We start from the raw sequence: 25,357 nt of genomic DNA on the forward strand, positions 1-25,357 counted from the left end.
AATTGGCTTTTAATCATCTCACAAATATCATAGGTTGCATCCTCCTTGATAATTCGATAGGCAACATGTATGGCACCACTCGACACACTATTCATCTGGCTTGATTGATAAACCCTATGACCTAGCACTGCAGAAGCAAATCTTACTTCAACATCCTCAATATGGGTGATTTTTATTGGTCTACTATCACATCAAGATTTGGTTAATCGGATGACTTCAGTTGATGAAATCGTTCTTAGGGTTAATTCTTCACCGGTTGCACCAAACCCTATAACTGTTCGACCCTATAACTGTTCGAATCACATCCTTTGTGATCTTGATCAGTGCTTGAGTTTCCAACCACAAGAATTGATCATGAACTCTTCTCAGTACATACCTAACCCAGTCATCATGAAACTAATCGAGAAAATCGACAGCATTAGAAAAACCCTTGGTCTTCAGAGGTAGATATTTTTCCTTCAATTGATCATTAACACAGAACCCTTTAAATTCATTCTAAATGAATTTGTCTCCAAGTTCTTCGATCTTGCAGTGAATTTAGGAGTGAATGTCTTCAACCAATAATACACTAGAGGGCATAGATGATAAGGCACCGGTCATGTCAATCTCACCGGCTTTCATCGGATGCATCTTGAACTCGGGTTGGGGTTCTTTGATAGCTTCAACCAACACAGGAGTCGATATCAATACTGCCATGATGACCTTCAAACAAACTTTTCTCAAACGAGGTTTGAATACCTTTTTCTCAGAAATACCATTACCACTATCTCTCTGCTTGAACTTTCCGCACAAATATTACCAAAAAGATATCAATCGCCTTTGATCGCACAAGAGCTCAAGAAAGTTCACAACAAATCAGTATGAATAAAAATGTGCTGACATTTCCGTATTTATCCATTGAGATTTATCGGCATAATGATACAATAGTTGGTTTTGAAACTTACAACTTAAAGTACATGGATTTTCCTTTTACCAATTATTTGTTACCAATACTGATACACAAACAATTAACTCACAAGGCATTTCTCAAACAAGAAATTTAGGCTAACTTTTATGCATCTCAACTATGCAGACAAACATAACTTTATATTGGTAAAGGGGATACAAAAATAATCTTACCATATGTGCTCCCCCTACGCATCAGTATACCTAGTTAGAAGAGGAATTATCATCACTGATGGATGATGACTTGGTTTCAGAATGACCTTCTCCTTCTTTTCTTTCTTCCTTCTTGATCCATGTTTTTTTCATTTCATTTCTCACTTCTTCAATTGTCTTCTTTCCTTTCAGGTCATTTTTCTCTTTCTTCTTTCTAAATCGGTTCTTGTCTTCAGACCGGTTATAGGATAGGTTCCTGCACTCACTGGCTAAGTGACCGATCTTATGGTAATTGAAACATGTCATACCAGTTGTCCTCCATGGTCCTAGATTATTTCTCTGGCCCATTCTCATTCTGCAATTTGCTGCAACATGACCAAAGTTACCACAAGTGGAACAGGTGATGTTGAACTGATTATTCCTTTTATTAGGACTAACCGGTTTGAATGGTGAACTTGATACATTTGACTTGAACCTGCATTCTTCATATTTGTGTCCAGACTTATTACATGTAAAGCAATGTCCATTGAATCTTCTTCTATTTGACATACTACTAGATTGAGATCTACAATCATAAGTAGTCTGGCCATACTTATAAGAATTATGGCAGTAACCATCAAAGGTGAAAATCTTCTTTTGACCAACCGATTTATTTGTACAGTCATTAGTCTTATGACCCAGTTTACCACAATGATTACAAGAAGACTTAGAAAACTTCAGACCTTTCACTTCTCAATGGTTCCTTTTATCATCCTTCATCCTTTTGGATTTAGATGATTCTCTAGTTTCCATGGGACCTGTACCAGAGTAACCAAGACCGATTGTTTCCTTTTTTCTTCTCTGAGCCTTCAACTGTTTATCTATCTTCTCAGAGCTTTCATTGAATTTCCTCAGCTTCTCATTTCTCTCATTTTCAGTTTTCAACTCACTCTTGAGTTGTTCAATCTCTTTTATCATCTTCTCCTTTTCTTTTGTCTTGTCATGCAGATGCTTATATATGTACCCATTCTCCTGAGTGATAATTCGTATTTCTTCATCTTTCTCAATCATGATTGCATCATTTTCTCTTAGGACATCTTTAGCAAGCCTCCTAGCTCTTTCAGCTTTTGACAGAGCTTCTTCTGCCTCCCTTTTTCTTTCATCAACACTTTTGTTGGCTTTCAATATCTCAGTCATTCTCAGGGCATGACCTTCATGTCCTCTTTTGAGATGTGTGATTTATTCATTCGGGTTCTTTTCCATGAGTTCTGAGACTGCTTCTTCTGTTTCTTCAGATCCACTTTGTTCAGAGAGTTGATCTATAATATCCTGACTCTCATTTAGTTGTTGGGCTAGTTCCTTTCTTTTTGCAAGAGATTTTCTCATTCTCTCTTTCAATTGAGCAATGATTTCATTTGCATCATCAATCTACTTCTGATACCAGTATTCTTCCATGATCTTTCTCCTCAAGATGTCAAGCTTCACTTCAGAGAACCAAGGATCTGATACCAATTTTTAGTCCCAACTGGTGCTGAGAGGGGAGGGGTGAATCAACACTTTACCGGTTTTACTCAATTAAAAAATTTAACTTAATTTTGCACTAACTTAACATTTATCAATATAAATAATTATTGTAGAACAATATGCATGCATGAAAAGATACACAGTGGCACTAAGGTTTATCTTGTGGAAACCCAAATGGGAGAAAACCACGCTGTGAGTAGGAACTCACAAAAATTTTACTCTTCTGGAGTACACCCAGTGAGGAGCCATCCCTGTTAGGAGACTACAAAGATACTCTTAGGTGCCACCCGGTTAAGGGATTTTGATTAAGGCCTGTGAGTACCTTTACCCTGTTAAAGGTAGCCTTGTTAAAGGTCTTAAGATCATCAATTAAGATGTCACCCGATTAAGGGATTTTTAAAATGGTACTTGTTAAAGTCCACCCTATTAAGGGATTTTAGTTGCAATGGTTAGAAAGCAACATAAGAATGATCTACTAGAGTGGCTACTAATATCTTGATCGGATCACATAGAAAATCATACTATATCTGCATCAGTTGTGTCTGCTCTGCACAACACCAGTTTCCTGAATATACCTTTGTCTCTACACTCTATCGATTTACTGATCCTCGGCTCTGCACTTTGTTGGTCCTCTATCACTCGGCTCTGCACTTTGCCCTACTCCCCCTGTGTTCACTTTCGCATATCACTTTACACATGAACACCAAACTCATCAAAATGAATTATGTGAGTTTATTACCCTTTGGATCTATCACCAACTTTCCCTCCAAAACATCAGATTCAAAAAAAAATTACTGCACCATAAATCACTCTCCAAAAATCATTCTAGGAATCTCTGTCAAAACAGTCGTTCATGCCGACCAATCCGTCAGTTGATTGGAGAAGACTGTCAATTTAACTGGATGTTAATTAAAAATTACCAATTCTGTCGGTTACAGACTCTATCGGTGTACCAATCAAAATCTACCTAGCCGATTACCTCCTGTATACCAATTTGTTCCCTACTTAGCCGGTTGACCTCTTCTATGCCGGTCTACTCCTATGTGTCGATCTACTCATTGTTTGTCGGTTGACCTCTTTTGTGTCGGTCTACTCACTTCTTATCCTATCTACACATTGCTTAGTTAGTTAACCTCTGTATACCGATATACTTACTGCCGATAGATTGTGAAGACTTGAAAGATGATGTTGCCAACAATGACAACCATATCATTCACGGGTCATACAAAATGCACCAAAATGCCAAAAAACTTGTTTGGATTCTTTGGCATGTCATGATAATTCATAAAAACAAGTGGGGATAGGTTGGTAACCAGCCATGTTGCACCATTGGGAGATCCTTGGGGACCTCCTTGATCCATCATGGGATTTACTGGTTCAACTAGAGTTGTCTGAATGGAAGTTGCTTGGAATGAACTTTGTTGTATTGTAGGTTGTTGGTTTCAAGAACTTAGTTTTCTAAGATCAACAACTCAATTGTTCTATCTATGTTTATAAAACTACAACTCCACAAGGTTTTGTTGTCTAAGAGCTAACCTCAAGACTCTTTTGAACCTATCTAGGGAGAATGAGTTGATTCTATATATCTTGTAGCCCTCCTTCTAGAACCAATTCTATTAATGGGTTTGTATAACACTTCGAACATAGAATAAAATACTAAGTATTCTATCCTCTCTTGAACAAAGAAATCTTGAATGCTAAATTTTGTGATCAATCAAGAAAACCCTAAGGTTTACAATGTGAATGATAAACTTTGGATTCTCGATAGGCTCAGGTTATAAATCTGATAATGATGGTTCATACAAAGGGACTTACACAGTTATTATAATATTTCAATCAATTATGTTCCTAAAAGTTACTAAATATTTGTGCTTGCGCTCTTTTAACTACTTCTATTAATTCTCTTTGAAAAAAAAATTCAAAAGGGAGGTAGGCTTTATGGATCTAGCCTAATGCTAACAATGCAAGAAATTATTAATGACTTAATGAAACCAAATCAAACTTTGCTTCTCCATTAGGAACAACTATGCAAAGGTGATGCAATCTTTTAAGGAGATATGAATGATTTTCAAATTATCCACACACATTAACACCAAAGATAATGTGAGTCAATGAGAATAAAATCAATTGAAGTTAAGCATAAGCAGAGTTCGGTCTAACCATGCACTACGACTTGCAATAAACAAACCACAAATGGTATGAACAAGTAGGTTTCACCATAAATAATCAATAATGCCTTCCATTCAACTAAGTAATTGATTTAAAATAACTCTTAATCTAAATTTAAGAAATAGGAAACAATGCCAACATCCAAAATAATCCATAGGCTCACCAAGCTTCAATGAGTTTTGTATTTACTCTAGCAATATCTCAACAACAATTTCACATGTCTCTAATGTCACAAATGAAATGAGTAAGCCTTATATAGAGATCTTATTATAAATTAAGGGCTCAAATTGATTTTAAATCAATGGCCAAGATTAAGACAACTAAACCCTAATTAAGGTTAGTTACAACCAACTACCTAATCACCAAAATTTATTAAAAACTAACCCATGTAAAATGAACACCTTTCTTGGCACAAAATGCAAGTAATGAGATCAAATAGAAAAATTCCATGCCACTTAAGATTTCAACAAACTATCATCTAGGAGAATGTTCCCCTTATCTCTCTTCGTGAGAGAAAATATGATGAATCTAGACATGACCATCTCAAGCTCTTCCATGGATATTCTTGGCATGACATCTAAACTCAGTGACCTCCAAACCCTTAGCACATGTAGAAAAGACCTTATGCCATTCTGACTCTTGCTTTCAAAAATTCTCCATGAAAGCCATGAATGAAGCAACATTGTTCTAATTAGTTGCTAAAATAGAACCTGTAGCTAGAAAGAAATTATTTCTCACTTTATCTTACAAGTTATCAACACTCATAACATCATCATACTATTTTTCTTGCCCATATGCCTCCCTAATCAACATAAGAATTTGATATTGAATCCTCTTAATCATTTCTTTGAATCTAATACTATCATCTTTCATCCTCTCAAGAGATTCCTTATTGGTTATCAATGCACAATACCAATGGCCAAAATCATACATTGCCTTTAATTCCATCACTGCTCCTTCTACCAAAGCTTGTTTAGGAATATCCTTCAACACAATTAGATAGCGAATTTTCTTGTCTTGAACACCTTGTAAATCCTCCCATAATTTTATTGTGTTGTGAATTCTACATAGAAACGACGCAACTCTCTCATATGTTTGTACATATACTCTGGTAAAAACACTTTCTTTCGCAAAGACACCTTCAATCCATTCCTTAGTTGTTTGAGCTATCACCCTTATCTCTTCAATGCTCTCAACTCATTCCCTTGGAAGTATTACAGGAGAAAAAATGCTTCATCCTCTTGCTAGAGTTGCTTCACCCAATGTTGCATATAGTCCATCAATTCTCTAATTTCTATCCTTAGCTTATTCTTCTTTTTGTTTCCTTCTTCAAATACTCTTCCATGTTAAAAACAAAACCTCACAAATATTTAACTATGTGATGTTGGGTGATATGACCCAGGTCAATCGTATCAATAATATAATCCTCTGGAGTGAACTCCTCTCTTGGCTTATCAACCCTTGGAGTTGCAATTTGCACCATGCGAGACCCATAACTCTCTAATGATCTTGGAATATTTCTTTCATTTCTTCTTCTTGGCGATCTGACCTATCCGACTTAGAAAACATTCCAAGTGATTATATGTATCAACCTCTACTATTGATTTCTTCTTCATTTGTTCTCTTAACAATTTGAGCATTGCGGGTTTTTAAATTTCTTCATCCAAATCTTCTTGCTCATGAGTTGTTTTCAAGGTTGATATCATTCCTTCATTGAAATTTTCATCCTAAAATCTTGCATCTGGCCCTTTCACTACTTCATCAATAGGATTGGTAGGTTGTGGCATAGGCTGGTCAGCAAGATGTGCTTCATCACCATAAGGATAATTAGCCACTTGACCCCATTGTTGAATAGACTCCATAGATTTGTTAATATTTCTCCTATATTGTAAACTTCGAGCTAATACATCCTTATCCTCTGGTTTGGCTTCTGTAATAGATGTTGCATTCATATCTACAAAAATATCAATCTCTCACATGAAAGAAGTACTATTCATCAAATGGTTTGTCTGTGACTCATGTATTTTTTGTTGTGGTTCCTTACTTTGTGCCTCTTTCCTTTTCAACCCTCAAGGTTGTGAGCCCTCATAAATGTCCCTCTCTTCCTCAAGACCTCTATCCTTTGGAATTCTCATATCTTTATTGTTGCTCTCATCTTGTGACTCCTCTATTGTTTCATATTCATAAGATGAAGACTCCATATTTCCCATTAACTCAAGTTAAAGGAACATTCCCCTCTCTCAATTTGCTTACTTGTTGACTCACCCATCTATTTGTGTTGTCACTCACAAGTCCAAATATTTTCATCAACGTGTATGACCTCCTTAGTAGCCTAATCTATTGTGGGAAGAGGCCTAGTCTTCTCCTTACCAAAATATTGTTGAACATGCCCACCATCATCCTCAACTTGATCCAAGACATGAAGCAATCGGCCAAGTCTAATCATATCCAATGATAATATTGAACACATCTTCTTCCTTATCTCAATATCATCAACTACATTATCCCAATGGTCTTCAAGATGCACTTCATGTCTAAACGTCCTTCCACCTACTACCCTAATATGATGATATAGATCAAATTTCTCCCTTAGGGAGTGATTCTTAAGGTTATAGTATTGAAGTTCATCTTCTAACTTCTCAGATGCTTGCAATAATGAGCACATCTCAAGTGATTTCCCAATCATGATAGGATAGTTCCCCCCAACCCTCCTCTTCTTCTTTTTAATCTTGTCATACTCAATCAATTGTCTTTAAACCTCTAACAACACCAAATTATTAGTAGGATACCTTCGAAGGTTATAGGCATATGATAAATATCCTTTCACTTGAATGCAAGTGAACTTTTAAAATTGGATGTACCATGAACCATACTTATTCACCAAGTTCATAGCTTCCTTTGATAGCCTCTTGTGAGTTCCTCCTTGTAATGTTCTAACAATTTGCATAGTGAAGGCATCATTGACCTTTTTGAAGTGAGCAAAAATATGCAAGTGGAGTTGGAGGTAACAATTATACACTTTCATTTGACCTTGTCCATTCCTCTCTAGGCTTCTACATGTCAATCCCCTATACCCACAATACCTTGCTAGTAGGTAAACAACATGTGTACTCATGTAGAAAGTTCATGAACACTCCACCTCCCTTAATTTCTCAACAATATTGTTTCTAATCAACCTAGACCAATATATTATCTTTTGTCCTTTATTTACTTCTTCAGCATAGTACCACATCTACAATTCATAGGCAAAATCTCTCTAGGGGATCCCATGATCCAATTCAACATTATGATAAGATCGCTATATCCATCCTTGAAATAAAACTTCAAAACATTCTTTGGTAACCTAGAAGGATGATTCCTTGGATCCTTTATCCAATCATTGTTAATAATCTTGGCACATGAATTAGGTTTGTTGTTGTATGTTGCTAATGCATCCTCCTTGGTTTTGTAGGTCATAGAGTTGTAGGTAGGAAGGTCAAATGCCTCCACAATTATGACCTTAGTGAGATAAGTTAGAACCTTGCCATTTAGAGCTACTATTTGCCTTTTCTCTAAATTGTAATGCTTGGCACACTCCACAATTCATTCACTACATTGCACCATAGGGGGAAACTTGCTACTTAAATTATGCCATTTCTTGTCATCTTCTTCGCATATTTGATCCTTGAAATATTTCACATCAATGTGCCCCAAGTTGGTGTCATTAATATTTCTCCATTTTGAAGTGATATTTCATTCTATGAGAACTCCCTTGAAATCGTTCTTCATTTGTACTTGCCTCGAGTTACCTCTAGTCCTTGCTCTTGACATTTACCTTAAAAATAAACAATTTACTAAAACGAAAGGATGCAAGGGATAGGGATGAAAAAGGCACTAAGTAAAATAGAATGAATCGATTGAAGCTATAATGATGCCTTTACTCTTCTAAAATTCTCAATTTAATGATTTCAAACTTAATTCATACTTGAAAAATAATAATGTAAGCAAAAAACCCAAGTCAAGATATATGTAAAACTTTCTCTAATCAATCCACCCTTAATTGATTTTAACCTTTGTTTTAGGTCTGATTTAGAAAAATGATGATGAAGGTAGCCTACTTGCTTGCAACTAAGGGAATTTCACACCTAATTGAAGCAGAAAACTCCTAGCTATGGCTGGAAGAGATCTTATATATTTATGATTAAAGCGATTAACAAGGGTTTGCTAAAGTTTGCACCCAGCTAAGATAAATTCACAATCACTTGAGGTCGAATTTAGATGAAAAATCCTCCCCAAATCGCATGCAAGGAGGCACAAATAGGTGCGCCTAACACCAAACCTCAAATCGCTTCAATGTTGATGAAAATAAAAAAAATTCTCATGAAAAAATGATCAGATTTGTTCACTCTACCTTGATTATTTTGAATCAATTCTCTAATGGCAATGAATGACCCTTCTTATATAGACATTTAAAGGGATCGCACCTCTTGATGAATAGGCCAACTTGCTTATGTGAAAAACATTTTATTTATCACCTTTACACTTACCATGGTCGACTTGATGCTATCTTTAACTTCCTTTATTCTCTTAGCACACTAGGATGGGTGTCTTGTATACTGAGTTCAAGGGGTTTGCATGCATAAAGTGGTTTAGCTGACATTGTTCTTCTTGCTTATATTTTCAAGTCTAAACTGTCTTACACCCTATATGTTTTAGTTTGATTTTAATTCATATGTTTGAGAAGGGGATTATGCTTAGGTCAGTCCTATACATTTTACTTATGCCTTCCAACTGACCTACCCTCACATATTGGCTGACTTGGGTACTTGTTATACAAATGCTACAAGTTGAATGGTGGATTTGAAAAGCAATTTAACATTTTCAATGCTAGTATGAACTTTTGCAACACATGAACCTTACATGTTTTTTGTTTGTCATTTCTTAATCATCTCCCAATGGCGGAGCAGACTTAGAAGGATGAACAACATTGTTTCAAAGTTGTGTGAGATTTTCTCTAAAAACATTGGCAGGTAAATAAGGGTTATCAATAAAAAATTTCTTCTTACCATTTTTATCATGCGATTTGAAATAGGGGGATAATCATTGGTGGAGATAGAGGGGTCAGTAACAATGTTACTAAGTGAACTTGAACATTTTTCATCAAATGCAATATGGTTGGTTGCGTCCAAAAGAGAAGAAAGTATGGATTGAATGCATAGAGGGAGAGTGTGCTAAGGAGAATATGTAAGCTAATTAAAATGCATAATTAAGTGGGCATTGGCTGCCTAAAGAAACAATGGCAGTTTCATAATGTACAATACAAAAGATATGGCAGCAATAGAAGTGAATGGTGGCTCCAAATTTAAAGAAGATTTGAGCTTTAAATGATAGAGGGAGACCATATAGAAGGGCACAAGCTATGAAAGAAAAATATTGGTTCTACTGTGGAAATAAAGATAAGTGACTTTCATATTAAGAAATGTGTGGGAAAAGGAGGACAAGCCTAAAGCGTGGAAGAAGACAGAGTGGAGTTGTGTGGTAATGTGAACGTGATGTGATCAGGAAGAAGAAAGTGAACAAGATACAATAGAGTAGATAGCTATTAAGAGTGCCAAAGAGAGAACAAAGTATGAGAACCAATACATGAAGATTTGAGAAGCCAATGAAGGTTGCATTTGTTAATATGGTTTTGCATTTGTAAATATATTTTTGTAAATTAATTAAATACATTATTTGTTGCAATCTTGTCATTATTATGGATTCAAAATTAGGGCAAGTTATTGTCTTTATGTAAATTTGTGAGCTATAGTAGGAAAGAAGAGTCATCCTGCATCAATTAGTATCAACGCAATTGGTTGTGAGAGTGTAGAGTCTACACCAGAACCCATGGGTGAAGTTGAAGTGGTTAGGTTGTTTGAGAGGCTAGAGAAGATTCTGTTGGAAATTGTTGTCATTGATGTCATCCTACAACTTGTGTGGTGTTATTGATGATACGTCTGAAATGATGGTTGTCAAAGTATGTAGAGATTCTTGGCAGATGGATGATGGTTACAAATGCTCTCTATCGTGAATGTCCACCTTCTTGGTATCCAATGTCCATACTCAATATGATATTTTGGTGTTGATAATGTGCTTGTTGGAAAAGATGGTATAATGATGATTATATCATATTAAGATGAGGATCAAACTCTTTGAGATGCGGAATCTTAAGGATTAGATGCATTTAGATGAGGAACATTGGGATGAGGATTAGAAGCATAACGATGATGTCATATTAAAATGTGATTACGAAGTATTAAGATGAGGATTAGAAGAATAAAAAAAAAGTGGATGTGATTGTGATGATCTTGTGTATGCTATAGGATGATGCTTTATGATGTTTCCAAGATATTCTGGTCTTTGGAAGACTAATGGAATAAGTAATTGCACGAATGTAATTTGAAGATGATTTGGAAGAGTCCTCCACATTCATCTCCATTTGATAACATGGTCTTGTAGATATCAACATAATATGTATGCATGTGGACATTGCACTCCTATCTTTTCAGGTCCTTGGTGTTGTAGTTGATGTTGTTGGTAATTGTAGTTTGTCAGTAGTCTAGTTGTCTATCAAGATTGATCTAAAATTACTTTGCATTTCTTTGCATTGATTTTTATATTGTTGTAAGCTTGAAGAAAAGTCTTGTAATGTTTTGTTTGTGTCAAATCAAATTTCAAGTGTTGAAGTATTTTGTAAAAGCTTATAATGATGTTTTATTCATGACTGAGGTATTTGGCCTTCCAGAATGAAGTGTTATGTGTCTATTTGTGTTGTGCCAACATGTTGTGATGTGACAGTAAGAAACAAGTAGTTGGGAATGTTGTTGGGTGATCAAGGAATGTCCTTATGTGCTCTAAATGATGTTGGATGATCTATTTGGTGCCGCATTGTGACTAATGTTTGTTGTTCAAGGTAATTGCTCTAGTTTGGCTGATAGAATTTTTTTCTCTTAATTGTGGTGTATCCTTCGATGTCTCTACTAGCATTCAAGATTGTGATAAATTGTATTTGGGTCCTTCTTTGGTTCATGAGGATCCACATTGAGCTAATTTATTTGGAAGATATATTTTTGCATCGACTAGTTGTGTTACATGGTCTTTCTACACATTATCTTGTTTCCAACTTTGGAGGATGTGTGTACTAGAGAGTGTGATATTTGGGATGACTTTGAAAGCTGTAATGTGATTCTTTAGGTCATCTCTATCTCCTGGATTGGATTGGTTTCACTGCAACTATGTTTGGTCATCGCCTTGATAAGACTTATGCTTGTCTCCTATTCTAGTTAACATAATCGATATTTTGTGATGAAGAGGATGATCTATATAGAAGATAAAATTAGTGTGAATGTAGCATGTGTGTGATTATTAGAGTGATTACATAATCATATCAATTATAGAATATGTTATGCATAGTTGAGGCAAAGAAATTATGGTGAATGTTTTTTAAGTTGGTTGGTTGAGACAATGATTCAAGGATAGCTTCATGCTTGGATATTGTTGGAGGCAGTATGTTGAAGACTTGTTTATATTGATTTATATATTCATGTCCCTTTCTCATAAATAGTCTCTCTTGCAATTTCTTTCTATCTTGGCTTGAGGCAGTGAGTCTCAACTTGTAAGGCCCTTGTATTTTCCCCTGGGGTAGTGTATGATCAACCTCTACTATATCCATTAAAATTTGGTACACTATATCCTACATACAACCCATTTGAGGTGTTCAATGGATTAATTTTATGTCCTAAGTGAAGATTCATTTAATTATCGACAAGGGACATTTCTTCAAAGATAGCACTGACACTATATAAGATTCCTAAGTTTCCTAGCATTGCATGGAAAGAAAAAATTCAACTATTGAAACTATAAATAATGCTTAATAATAAATTATCTATTATGATAGTTGCTGCTAGTGAGTCTAAAAGTGACACAACAGTGGTTGTAGGTCAAATACAGCTAACAACTAGAAGTTGGTTGCAACCTGACTCTTGACTATTAAAACATTAATGAACTTGAAATAAAAACTAAAAAGGAACTTAATTATTACACTCAAGAAACTAATTAATAGAAAGAAAGGGAGGCTCACATTACCTCAAGTGGCTCTTGCTTGAGGAATGTAGTCTTCATGAGAAATTGCAATAGATTGAACTAAACAGTTCAATAATCACTCTATCATTCTTGATTCATACCTAGAACATTCAGACAATTATTACACTCAAGATCTCATGAAGAACACAACTAAAATATTTGCATCTTGTATTTAACTAAAAGTGGAAAAGTACATGGATTAATCTAACAACCAAAAAAAAGATCCTGGTTCAAATGACAGTTCCACTATTTAAAACATTCAAAACAATTACATCATTAACTGCTTACAACTAACTCTAACCAAATGTTGCTTCTCCATAATATTGAGGTGACTTATTCTATTAAAAAAAAAAAAAAGAAGATTAACAGTACAGGAGTCTGCTTCAAAAAGACTCTTTTATTACGTAGTGATATGGAACTGAGAATATGGTTATTGCATTAATTTCAAGAGTAATGATACATAAGCCCACAATGCTTTCTCTTTTCAAATTTTCAATAGAAATATAGATTCAATAGGGACTCTTCTTCAACCATGACTCCTCTTCAACCATGGTTCTTCCTTGCATTGGCAACAGTCCACTTCCTTTAGTTGTGGGTGACACAAACACGTGTCAACTACAACTAGCTCACACCTCCTAGTATATGTTAGTTTCAACGATTGAAGCAATCCACATATACCAACATCCATAACATATAACAACATTTCATTCATCAAAACACAATGCATATCCATATTAGTGTACCACACACACATGCACGCTTGTGCACACACACACGCACACACATATTATATTTAATAATAATATGGGTTATAAGGATGATAAAAACATATAACAAGTCTAATAATGACATGATAAAAGTGCATCAAAGTAGTAGATAGGAGTAAAAATATATAAACATAGGACATTAACTAAGCTCATCACATCCCCCAACTTTACCCTTTACTTGACCTCAAGCAAACCATTCCCTAAGATTAAGACCTAAAACATCTAGTCTATAATCTATGGTCTAAGTTACTCTAAGAGTTTGATTTGAGTAGAAGCCTCTATTATTAGCAAATTTATTCTAGTACTCTCATTCTTTCTCTACATTAATAGTTTTATTTCCTATCCAATGTGGCACTAGTTAAAGAAGGAGTGGAAGATGGAACTTGAATGGAAATCACAAAATCCTTTTGGCTTTTATATATCTCATGTATCTCTTAGCTCTGAGCTCCAGGGCAATGAAGTTGTACAAATAATGAGGTTCTCTCTGTCTTAGTTCTTGGGGTAATTTCATCCATCTATGTTGAATATTACTCAATGTCTTATCCTTTACTATCCCATGCATAAATACCCTTAACTTCTAATAATCCTATCTTCTGAGGTCGTAAATATTTACTACCACCTTTGATCTATTAACCATTTTGAACCATTCCACTGCTATTTCATTTGGCTCCTCACACTCAACTCTTATCTTTAATGGGTGTGTATTTTTCACTTTCTTGGTATTGCTAATAGAGTTCACCTTGCTCTTGCACATTTCTAAGATAGGATGTGAGTTCCTTAAGTTGTAAATCTCTCACATATTATAAAGGATTGAATGTGGCATCATCGATAACAACCAAGTTATGTAGATACAATTCATACATCTAGTCCTATGCATCTAAGTCAACAATGGAATACGCAATTAAAAATGACCTTGGTGTGATAAGAGAAATTAGAAAATTGTTTAACAACTAACTAATTTGAAAATCGAGAAATTTTTCCTACAAATAAAGTACATATAAATAGGCAGGAGGGTGGCAGCCTGGTTGGCTAAATCAGCCATTTGTGCCAAATTAATAGTCAATTTCTTGACTTCTACAACTTTCTCTTCCAATTATGCTTCATGACTTTTTTTGAGCAATTGTTTTTCCTTTTCCCATTACAATTTGTATCATTCAAATTTTAATTGGTGCTTCCATAAGGCATATTCCAAGGTGAATGTAGTCAATGGTATAGGTATGGCCTTACGAGGAACATGAGGTTGTTGTTTCCTCTGTAACTCTATAATAGCCATGTTGGCTAAGTTTTGCAACCCAACTCCTTCTTGTTGTTGTGTAGTCAATTGTATTTCTAGTTCTTGCACTCTACCCTTTAATAGAATTTCTCTTTCCTTATACTCTGCCAATTGATGCTCTAAATTTTTAATTTTCTATAGAGCTTCATATATCTCTAATTTTTCCTTTCCTTCAAGACAATATACTCAAGACTAATAAAAATACCGTGCCCTAATTCTTCTTCACTATGCTCATAAAATTCATCCATGGGGGGGATAATCCTTTTCTCTACAAGGCTAGATGGTCTTGCTGGTATTTTCCTAGGGTCAAAAGGATCTTCATCCTCCATTTCTTGGTCAAAACCATTTTTACCAAGTTACCCTTGATCTTTTTCCTTCTCAATCTTTGTTTCATGCTCTTTTGCATTTGTACTCTCATCCCATCCACTTCTAAACATGTTTCCCCTCTCATAATCTGTATCTTTGACATGGACAGTCTCTTGTATTAGGGTCTCCTATTGTAATGAGGATTCCTTTTTACTAAGATGAAAGGATTGCCTTTATGAATCTTTCTTCTTTAGAATCCCCTTATTCTTCTACTTTTATTTTCTAGAATATCTTGTAGATCTAGAAGTCTCACATTCTCCTTCTAACTCCTTCCTTTGTATTTTTCTTGTGAACTTGTTTTGAGATTCTTAAATAGCCTTTTTCTTTTTGTTCAAAGGTAGGAGAAAAGATAGATTATTCCTCTTTTCTACAAAATATTTTGAAGATGAAGTGATAAACTTTTCATAGGTTGCAAGTGCATCCAGTGATGTTGTGAGTGAAGCTTCCAATTGACTATCACTAGAATTTTCTTGTTCTAAGTTGCATTCTCCATGCAAACTAGGGTTTGGATAAGGTAAGGAAGAAGAATCTAAATTATCCTTCAAAAAAATTTAGGTTTCCCTTACAAGGGTTTCAATTCTTTCCTCAAATGATTATTCCTCCTCAATTCTTAGAGTACCTTCCCCTTCATCTATCTTTGGCTCTAGAACATTTCTTAATACCCTACAGTGGACATTATCCCATTTTTTGAATTCTTCCCAAGTGACACTGGAAGATTGCAAGGATAAACTTCTCTTTATTAACAAAGCAACTAGACAATGATGAGACAAATGCATAGGCTTCATTTTCTTCCTATACTCTACTACCATGGTAGTCAACATATAATTCAAATAGTTGGGCACATTAACTAACTTGTTAGATCTCAAATGACACGATAGCTTGAAATGGATAGTATATAACATTAAATGTCTCCCATAATAGGTGAAATACCTAATAATATGTACAACAACAGTTTGCTAAAGTGGTGGAAGAGACAATCGAGTAGTACCTTGACTGGTTGAGCTAAAGATCTCATTTGGATAAGAAAATTCTCCTCTTATTGTCCTAGGATCTGGGGATGTTGAAAATTCCTCCCTATTTTTGGTAGACCACTGGCCTCAACTATAGAAAATTCAAATGCCTTCACCCTCAATCCTCTGATGGTGCTTCATTGTTCCAAAAGGTAGTTCTAAAGTCCTTCATCATCTCATCATCATACTCAATTAGCCGTAAGCAATAATTTATCCATCCTGACCTTTGAAATAATGGAAGAGCATCTGCATCACTGAGAAATAGTGTATGATTCATGGGTTCCCATCTAATTGGATTACCACCCATTTTTTTCTTCTTCTTATTGCATTCTCTAGCTTGCTTTGGTGGCATGAAATTGGCCTCAGACAGCCTATACTGTTCTATTCACTACTCAAAATCTCAAATATTGTTTCTTAGATTCTTAAATTTCTATATACTCCTGCACCATTACCAAAAAATTCACAACCCTTACAATTTTTCTTGTTAACTTATATGAACAACTAGGGTAACTACATTTGATTGTAAATTGATTGGTTTCTGAATTCCAGGATTTTAGCTATGACGATAAATTTATATTGTGAATATTACTAGTCATTCAAAAAAAAATTGAAGTTCATAAATTGTGCATGAATAATAAGTCACATAACTTACCCCCTAATAAGTAATAATGACAAAAAAACACTTTTCGGGATGAAATGTAATGATGACAACTTACACTAGCACTCCCCCAACTTAAATAATAATTTATTCTCCAATTCAAACAAGGGAGGTAAATATAAGGAAAAGAATAATATATATAAGATTCATACATTGAGATAAAGACAATATGTAAATCAAGAATGTAATTATTGCAAATATGTCATAAATTCTATTTATGGAAGATCATACATGATGTATCTTTGCAAAAATTTGAAGCACTTCTACTTGAGAAAGAAAAGATGTGGAATTTATATGTATAGCATGTGAAAAGATTTGAAGTGATGGTGATTTGATAGCTATGGCATCATTTAACATGTTGAATTAATTTGGAGAAGGGTGGATGGTAAAGTGAATGTGCAAGAAAGACGGTGAGCAAGTGCATATGTGGATATAGATGAGCAATTGCATGTGAAACTTATTGGATACATGAAACTAAAGAAAGCATAAAATGTTGAAGAAGAAGTGCAGTACAAAATTTGATCAATTTGTTAGGTCCTACTGAAAATAATATGCCAGGTCCCAACTACAAGCTCATGTGTCACTTTTTAAAACATAAAAAAGAATGGGAATGCAAATTGTGCAGTGTTTGCATGTGGTTTAAGGTTTCTTATATGCAAAGGTAGTGGTTGCAAGTGAACTGAATGGTTCGACTATAGAAGGTAAGGGATCCTCCACTATTATTAATGATTGTGGCCCAATTTTAACGGGTGATATGGATGGAGTGGAAGGTGAGGAAAAATAAAGTGGAATGGATGAAGATGGTGAGGTGATATGAAGAATGTTTTCTCTTAGCCTCATTTAGTTTTTCACTAAAAAATGCAACAGACCTCCCTTCTTGGCTTAGGACTAAACCTACTACTTGACCACTAGCATCACATTCTATAGTAAATACTTTATTAAAATCAAGAAGAATAAGGATAAGTTTTTGAGATACCCTTCTTTTCAAATATTCAAAACCTTCATTTGCTTCATTGGTCCACAGGAACTTACCCTTTTTGTCTCCTTTGATTGTGTCTATGATTGGTGCACAAATGTGACTGAAGTTTCTTATTAACTTTGGGTAGAAGCTTGAAAGGCCATGAAAACTCCTCACATCCCCCACTGATTTAGGGGTTGGCCAATTGAGAATGGCCTCAACTTTTGATGGATCCATTTTCAAACTACCCCTTGATATGACAAACCCCAGATAGACCAACTCCTCCTTCATGAATTCACACTTTTCCAAGTTAATCATCAATTTCTCTTCATGCAACCTCCTTAGGACCCTATCAAGATGATCCAAATTATCCTCCTTGGACCTACTAAACACAAGAACATCATCCAAATAAACCAAAAAAAATTGCCAATAAATTGTTTTAATACCTCATTCATCAACCTCATAAAGGTACTGGGTGCATTGGATAGACCAAAGGGAATCACCATCCACTCATAAAGGCCTTCATTAGTCTTCCATTCATCCCCTTCTCTAATCCTAAGCTGATGATACCCACTCTTTGAGTCAATTTTTAAAAAATAGATGGCTCCTCCTAGACAATCCATGAGATCCTCCATTCTTGGCATAGGAAACCTATATCTGATGGTTATCCTATTTATGGCTCTTGAATTAGTGCATAGCCTCCATTTACCATCCTTCTTGGGATCCAACATGATAGAGATCGCACAAGGTCTTATACTCTCCCTAACTAGGCCCTTATCCAGTAACTCTTGAACTTGTCTTGTTATTTCTTCATTTTGGGCAAGAGTCATCTTGTAAGAGGCCTTATTAGGCAATGTGGCACTTGGAATCGAGTCTATATGATGATTGATATCTCGGATTGGAGGTAGGGAACTAGGGAACTCATCCACCACAATACCCTTATACTTCTCCAACAAGGTTTGGACTTCACTAAGAATGGCTTCTCCCTTATTTGTAGACAAAATTGAGACCCACTTTAGCTAACAATCAGGGAAAACCCTTGACCCTCCTCCTCATTTTAAGGTCTTCAAAAACTCCTTCTCCCCTACTACCATTACACTAGACCCAATTTTCCTATATGAACCTTCATCCGGTAGGGGATTCAAGGTGAATGATACTCCATCTTTGTATATTGTATGTGTTTTTCTGACTATCATGATGTTCTTTTCGATCATATTTCCAAGGTCATCCTATAAGTAGGTGGCAAGTATCCATGGGAATAATATCACAAAGGATTTTATCCTTGTATACCCCAATATAAAACTCTACCCAAGATAGTTCATTGACAAGAACCTGTTGACCTTTGTTTAACAATGATACCCTACATGGTGTGGGATGAGGGGTTCTTTTCAGATTTAGTTTCTCAACCATCTCTAAGGACACTAAGTTATCATTAGATCCTGAAACTAAAATTACCTTGCATACCTTCCTATGTGATTTGCATGAGGTCTAGAACAAAGGCTTGCTTTGGGGTGGCTCCTTAGTTCTTGGTACCTTGAGAAGTGTCTTTCTCATCATCAAATTTTCTCCAAACTCAGGCTCAGCAAGCCTGGAAGGTTAGTTCAAGCTTTGACCATCTTCTTCCTGTACCAATTGGTTTCTACTTTCCCCACCATGGGAGCTTAAAGCTTTCTTCTCTGGGCACTTGAAGGTTGGGTATCCAAATTGGTTACAATTATAGCACCTACTAGAGACGGTGTTGGAACCCCTTCCTGGTCCATTAAATCATCCTCTACCATTGGGTCTTCTACCTTTGAAGTTCCCTCTACCACTGGTCTCATTGTTTTTCTCTTGGTGACTACTAGCCTCACCTTGTTGCCTTTTAAACTGCCCCCTTTCTCCAAAGTTACCCCTGCCCCTAAAACTCCTCCCTCTTCCTCTTCCTTGTTGTTCTTACTTTCTTTTCAACTTCTCCTCTTCCTTACTTGCCACTTGGAAACATTCCTCTGCTATCTTAGGGATAACTAGGCTCAATTCATCATGAATGTTGAGCCATAGGCCATTCAAATATATGGTTACCTTCTCCTTTTCATTCTCCACATGACTAGACCACATACTGAGCTTATGGAATTCCTCAGTATAGGTTGCCACGTCCATGTCTCTTTGCTTTAAATTATGCAAATTTTTGAACACTTATACTTCATAATCTGTCGGTAGGAATTGTGCCTTCAACTTGCTCACCATCTGGTCCCATGAATTTATCATGGAATTATTTTTATTTACCCTCTCTCCTTTCGTGTAATTCCACCATGTCAAGGAAAATCCCTTCAACTTGGTCTTGGCAAACTTGACCTTCTTGTCCTTCATTATCTCTTTGTACTCAAAGCAGTTGTTTAGAGCATCCACCCACTCTATCAATTCTTTAGCATCCATCTTTCCCCCATACATAGGCAAGTCCATCTTCACATCAAAGGTCTCTCCCTCACATTCTTCAAAGCATTCAAAATCCTTCTCTCTTTAGGAGCCATCTCTTCTTGAGGTCTCTCAGGAGGGTTTCCATCTTCACCCTCTTCCTCTTCTTCGGGGTCACTCTCTTCTTCACTTCCCCTATTCTTCCTCTCTCTGGCCTTTAATTCTTCTACCTCTTCTCTTAGGGCTTCCAATTCCCTAGCCACTACAGACCCACCTTTTGGAGGCATTTCGCTCTCACAAGACCACCTACTCTCCTTCACACACCAATCCCTTTCTTTCAGCAATCAAAACATGGATTTGATACCACTATGATGCAAAGGACCCAAGTTTGGTTATAATGTCACAACTCATTAACAAAACAAGGTTGCAAGATATCAAGGCATACCTCTTGCTTCAACCTACTGGTCCATTCACTGGGCATCTCAACCCTTAACTCGGTTTGCACAAAATTTAACACAGCTTCACAAAATGATTAGGAATCCTTGGGGAAGGATTACAAAGTGATTGGAGGAACCAAAAAAAATCTCCAGATGCAGTGGTTCAACCCCGAAATGCTTCCTTATATGGTTTTCCTTGGAAAAGCTCATACATCCTACTAGGCCTACTCAGGAGGTTTTTGGACAATAACTTACAAACCACTGACCACATATGCGAAATGAAAACCTTTTCAAATACCCATTGGTGAGTATGACAACATATGTGAAACTCCTTTGCGGTTGCTTCAGACCATTTGAGTCAAAATTAGGATTGTTACTGTTTTCGGCCTCTAATTAGCCCTCTTTTCCAAAGCACCTACCCTAGAGACTTGTCCCACTTCTCTACCAATGGTTCACACGTGTAGGTTTGAACTCCAAAACAAGGATTTCATAGGTTTTGGCACTACTTTTCATTGTTTTGACCCCATACTCCAAACCCTTCACCTTACCTATGCTTCCTCGACCTAACACATGGAGATGTTAGGCGTTCAGGGCTTCAAAATTGCCTCAAAACTTTGTCTCTACAAAAATGGAAGAAAACCCATCTGAAGGACTCCTAACTCTACCATTCCACCAATTTTGGTGATCTAATCATAGTGGAATGGCGAGATTTCTACATTTCTTTGGTAAAACCTTGAAACTAGGGTTTCAGAACAATTTTTAGAAAAAGTGCTCACATAATGCTTAATACTCAATGAAATATCACAAATTTGGTATCAAAGGAAAGGTGATTCATACAAATTCAAGATGCAATTGGTTTCAAGTCATCATTTGATCGTACAAGAAAGTACCAATCGTTTTTGCAACACTGTCATAGAAAATTATAGAGAATAAGCTTCAAGTTTTATTAATTTCTCCTTCTCTTCAGTACATTCAACATCAACAACCTTGCCTCGACCCAAAAGAGGCTATTTAAACACCATTCAGACCTTTCCCAACGGTCCCCAACTGATGTTTGAATGAATGACCATTTGGAATCAAATGTTGCATTAGAAAGTTGCAAAAGTTGTCAATGCAACTTTTCCAACTTTTACAATTTTTTCTCTACTAACCAAACTGACCCAAATCTTGGTGCCAACCCACAATACATGTCAAGATAGACCATATGAAACTAATTATATCATTTCCACTCACTTTGGACACATTTTGACTATCTTTGACCCAATCGGGACCTTATGGGTTTATATGACTTAAATGGCATCAATTGCCTTACAATTTGGTTTGAAGTGTTTACAAATGGTCCTTAGGACCTTATTAGATCATAAAATACACAACACAAAGAACCAAACACAAAACACAAAACACAAAGAAAAGCCTTGAAGAGACATCAAGTTGACAAGGTGCTCCTACACCAGTGTGATAAGTTAGAACCTTGCCATTTAGAGCCACTATTTGTCTTTGTCCTAAATTGTAGTGCTTGGCACACTCCACAATTAACTCACTACATTGCACCACAAGGGGAAAACCAATTGCTTGAGTTATGTCATTCCTTGTCATCTTCTTCACATCTTTGAAGAATTATGATTTCCAAGTCCAAACACCTGATCCCTGATATCTTTCACATCGATGTGCCCCAAGTTGGTGTCGTTAATCTTTCTCTATTTTGAAGTGATCTTTGATTCTATGAAGACTCCCTTGAAATCATTCTTCATTTGTATTTCCTTGAGTTACCTCTAATCCTTGCTCTTGACATTTACCTAAAAAATAAACAATTTAAGTTAAAAATGAAAGGATGAAAGGGATAGAGACAAAAAAGACACTAAGTAGAATAGAATGAACTTAAAGAAATAGTAATCTAGCCTACAATGATTTATTTACTCTTCTTAAATGCCCAATTTAATGATTTCAAACTTAATTCATACTTTAAAAAATGATAATGTAAAAAAAAAAGAACATATCAAGATATATGTAAAACTTTCTCTAATCATTCCACCCTTGACTGATTTCAGCCTTTAGTCAGGTCTGATTTAGAAAAGTGATGATGAAGGTAGCCTACTTGCTTGCAACCAAAGGAAATTTGCACCTAATTGAGGCAAAATTTCACATTAGGTGCAAATTTCACTCTTAGGTGTGTCTGGAAGAAATCTTAGCTAGTGTTGATCAAGGTGTTTAGCAAGGGTTTGTTGAAGTTTGTACCCACTTGAGGCAGAATTTAGATGAAAAATTCTCCCAAAATCGCATGCTCCTTAGGAGGCACAAATAGGTGCGCCTAAGGTCAAACCTCAAATTTGCTTCAATGTTGATGAAAATCACAAAATTGATAAAAAAATGATCTCAGATCTGCTCCTAATCGCTCTGCCTTGACTGTCATTTAAGGGTTGCACCTCTTGATGAACAGGTCGACTTTATTATATGAAAACATTTTATTCATCACCTTTACACTTACCCTAGTCGACTTGCTTTATTCCTTTAGCGCATTAGCGCACTAGGATGAGTTTCTTGTACGGCGAGCTCAAGGAGCTTGCATGTAGAAAGTGTTTTAGCTGACATTGTTCTTTTTGCTTATATTTTTGAGTCTAAACCACCTTGCACTAAGTCGGCCCTACACATTTTAGTTTTATTTTAATTCATATGTTTGAGAAGGGGATTATGATTAGGTCAGTCCTATACATTTTACTTATGCCTTCCAGCTGACCTACCCTCACATATTCGCTAACTTGGGTACCTTTTATACAAACGCTACAAGTTGAATGGTGGATTTGAGGAACAATTTCAATGCAAGTGTGAACTTTTGCAACTTATGAACCTTACATATTTTTTGTTTGTCACTTTTTTATTATCTCTTAATGGCGGACTAAGAAGGATGAACAACATTGTTTCAAAGTTGTGTGAGATTTGTTCTAAAAACATTCACGGGTTTATAAGGGTTATCAACAATTTTTTCTTCTTACCATTTTTGTCATGCGATTTGAAATAGGGGGGATAATCATTGGCGGAGATAGAGGGGTTAGTAACAATTTTACTAAGCGAACTTGAACATTTTACATCAAATGCAACATTTCAACAACTTTTGATCAAACTTTGGCAGATTCAATAGGGTCATCAATAATTCATTGAAATTACAACCTCAATGCAAAATTTGAAGAGGAAAAGCCATGATAGATTTGAGGGGGTCATTTGCATAAATTCATACGTGCCTAAGGGGGGTCAACCCCTTAGTCAAATTTCTAGCCTCCTTTCCCATCCTAGGTTTTGTGTGGACTTGAAATTTAAGACCTTAAGCACTATGCTTGTAGTTCCTAATGGAACTATTACGATAATAGATAGTTTCTATTTATTGTTAATGGTTATCTACTATTATATTCTATAAATACTTAGTTAGCTGTTAGCTAGAATAGAATGTTTCTATTCTTCATGATCGTTTCCTAAGGAAACATCATCTTTCTTCTTGTATATAAAGATCTATTGATCTTTGTTAATATGAAGCAAATATTTTACCAATTACTTCGTAATATGGTATCAGAGAAGGATTAAATTTTTTGGAGCAATCTTATAATTCTAAAAAAAAAATTATTGAAGATTGCTTTCAAAAAATTTCTGAGTATTTTCTTGTGGATGTCTAAAAACTCGATTTTTTCACATTTTTTTTTCATTTTTCACACCCTCGTTTCTTGTGTTTGTGGCTGCATTATTTAGCGTTCGTGGCTTTCTGTTCTACGGGTTTAGGCTCGCATTTTTCTAAAAATCACATTTTTATCTTCGGCTCCCAGAGTCACGCGATTTTAGATTTATCTATGCGAATTTTGTTTCATTTCTGTGCCAGACTTCTGCATTTTTTAGCATCATTTTCCAGCTCGCAACGGCAGGAGGCATATGTATTTTTCGCGACCTGTGATTTCTATGCCATTTCTCTACAACCTGCAACTTGGTCAAACTCGCATTTTCAAACTTTTGGCTAGGGTTTTGACCCTCCAGATTCAGTCGAAAAAAATTTCTGAGCACAGATTCGTGGTGGGTTTTTTGAGAGCTCAATTGGGCTATCGTCTGTTTTTTCTCAGTGCCTTGATTTTTCATGCCTTGATTTTTGAGCCAGCAGATCCAGATTTCGACAACATATTCTTTCTAGGTGCCTCTTCATTTTTTTGGGGTCCTCCGACATTTTACCTCGAAGTATGTGCCTTCTCAGTTTTTCATGTTTTCACATAAATTTGTGCCATGGCATCTCTGACGAATATTCTGCTCAAGGGAAATCAGAAGTTCAATGGTCAGAACTATAGCACTTGGAAGCAGCAAATGCTAACCATCTTTGAATATTGCAGCGGCGATCAAGTGGTTCTGGGTACTACTCAACGTCTGACTACAATTGGTCCTGATTAGGTTTCATATGACCAACATAATTGGGAGGCAGTGATGCTTCTCAAATTATCTGCAGCTAATGATCAACTCCCTCAGATTCCATCCCGCAAAACAGTTGTCGAGATATGGGCACATCTCAAAACCCTACATGAGACTTCGATAAAACCAGGGCCTTCTTTCTCAAGAACTCTCTGTTTTCTATTGTCATGGATGAGCGAAAATCGCTCCAGGA

The sequence above is a fragment of the Cryptomeria japonica genome, chromosome 4 (assembly GCF_030272615.1).
Source record: "Cryptomeria japonica chromosome 4, Sugi_1.0, whole genome shotgun sequence".
NCBI lineage: Eukaryota > Viridiplantae > Streptophyta > Pinopsida > Cupressales > Cupressaceae > Cryptomeria > Cryptomeria japonica.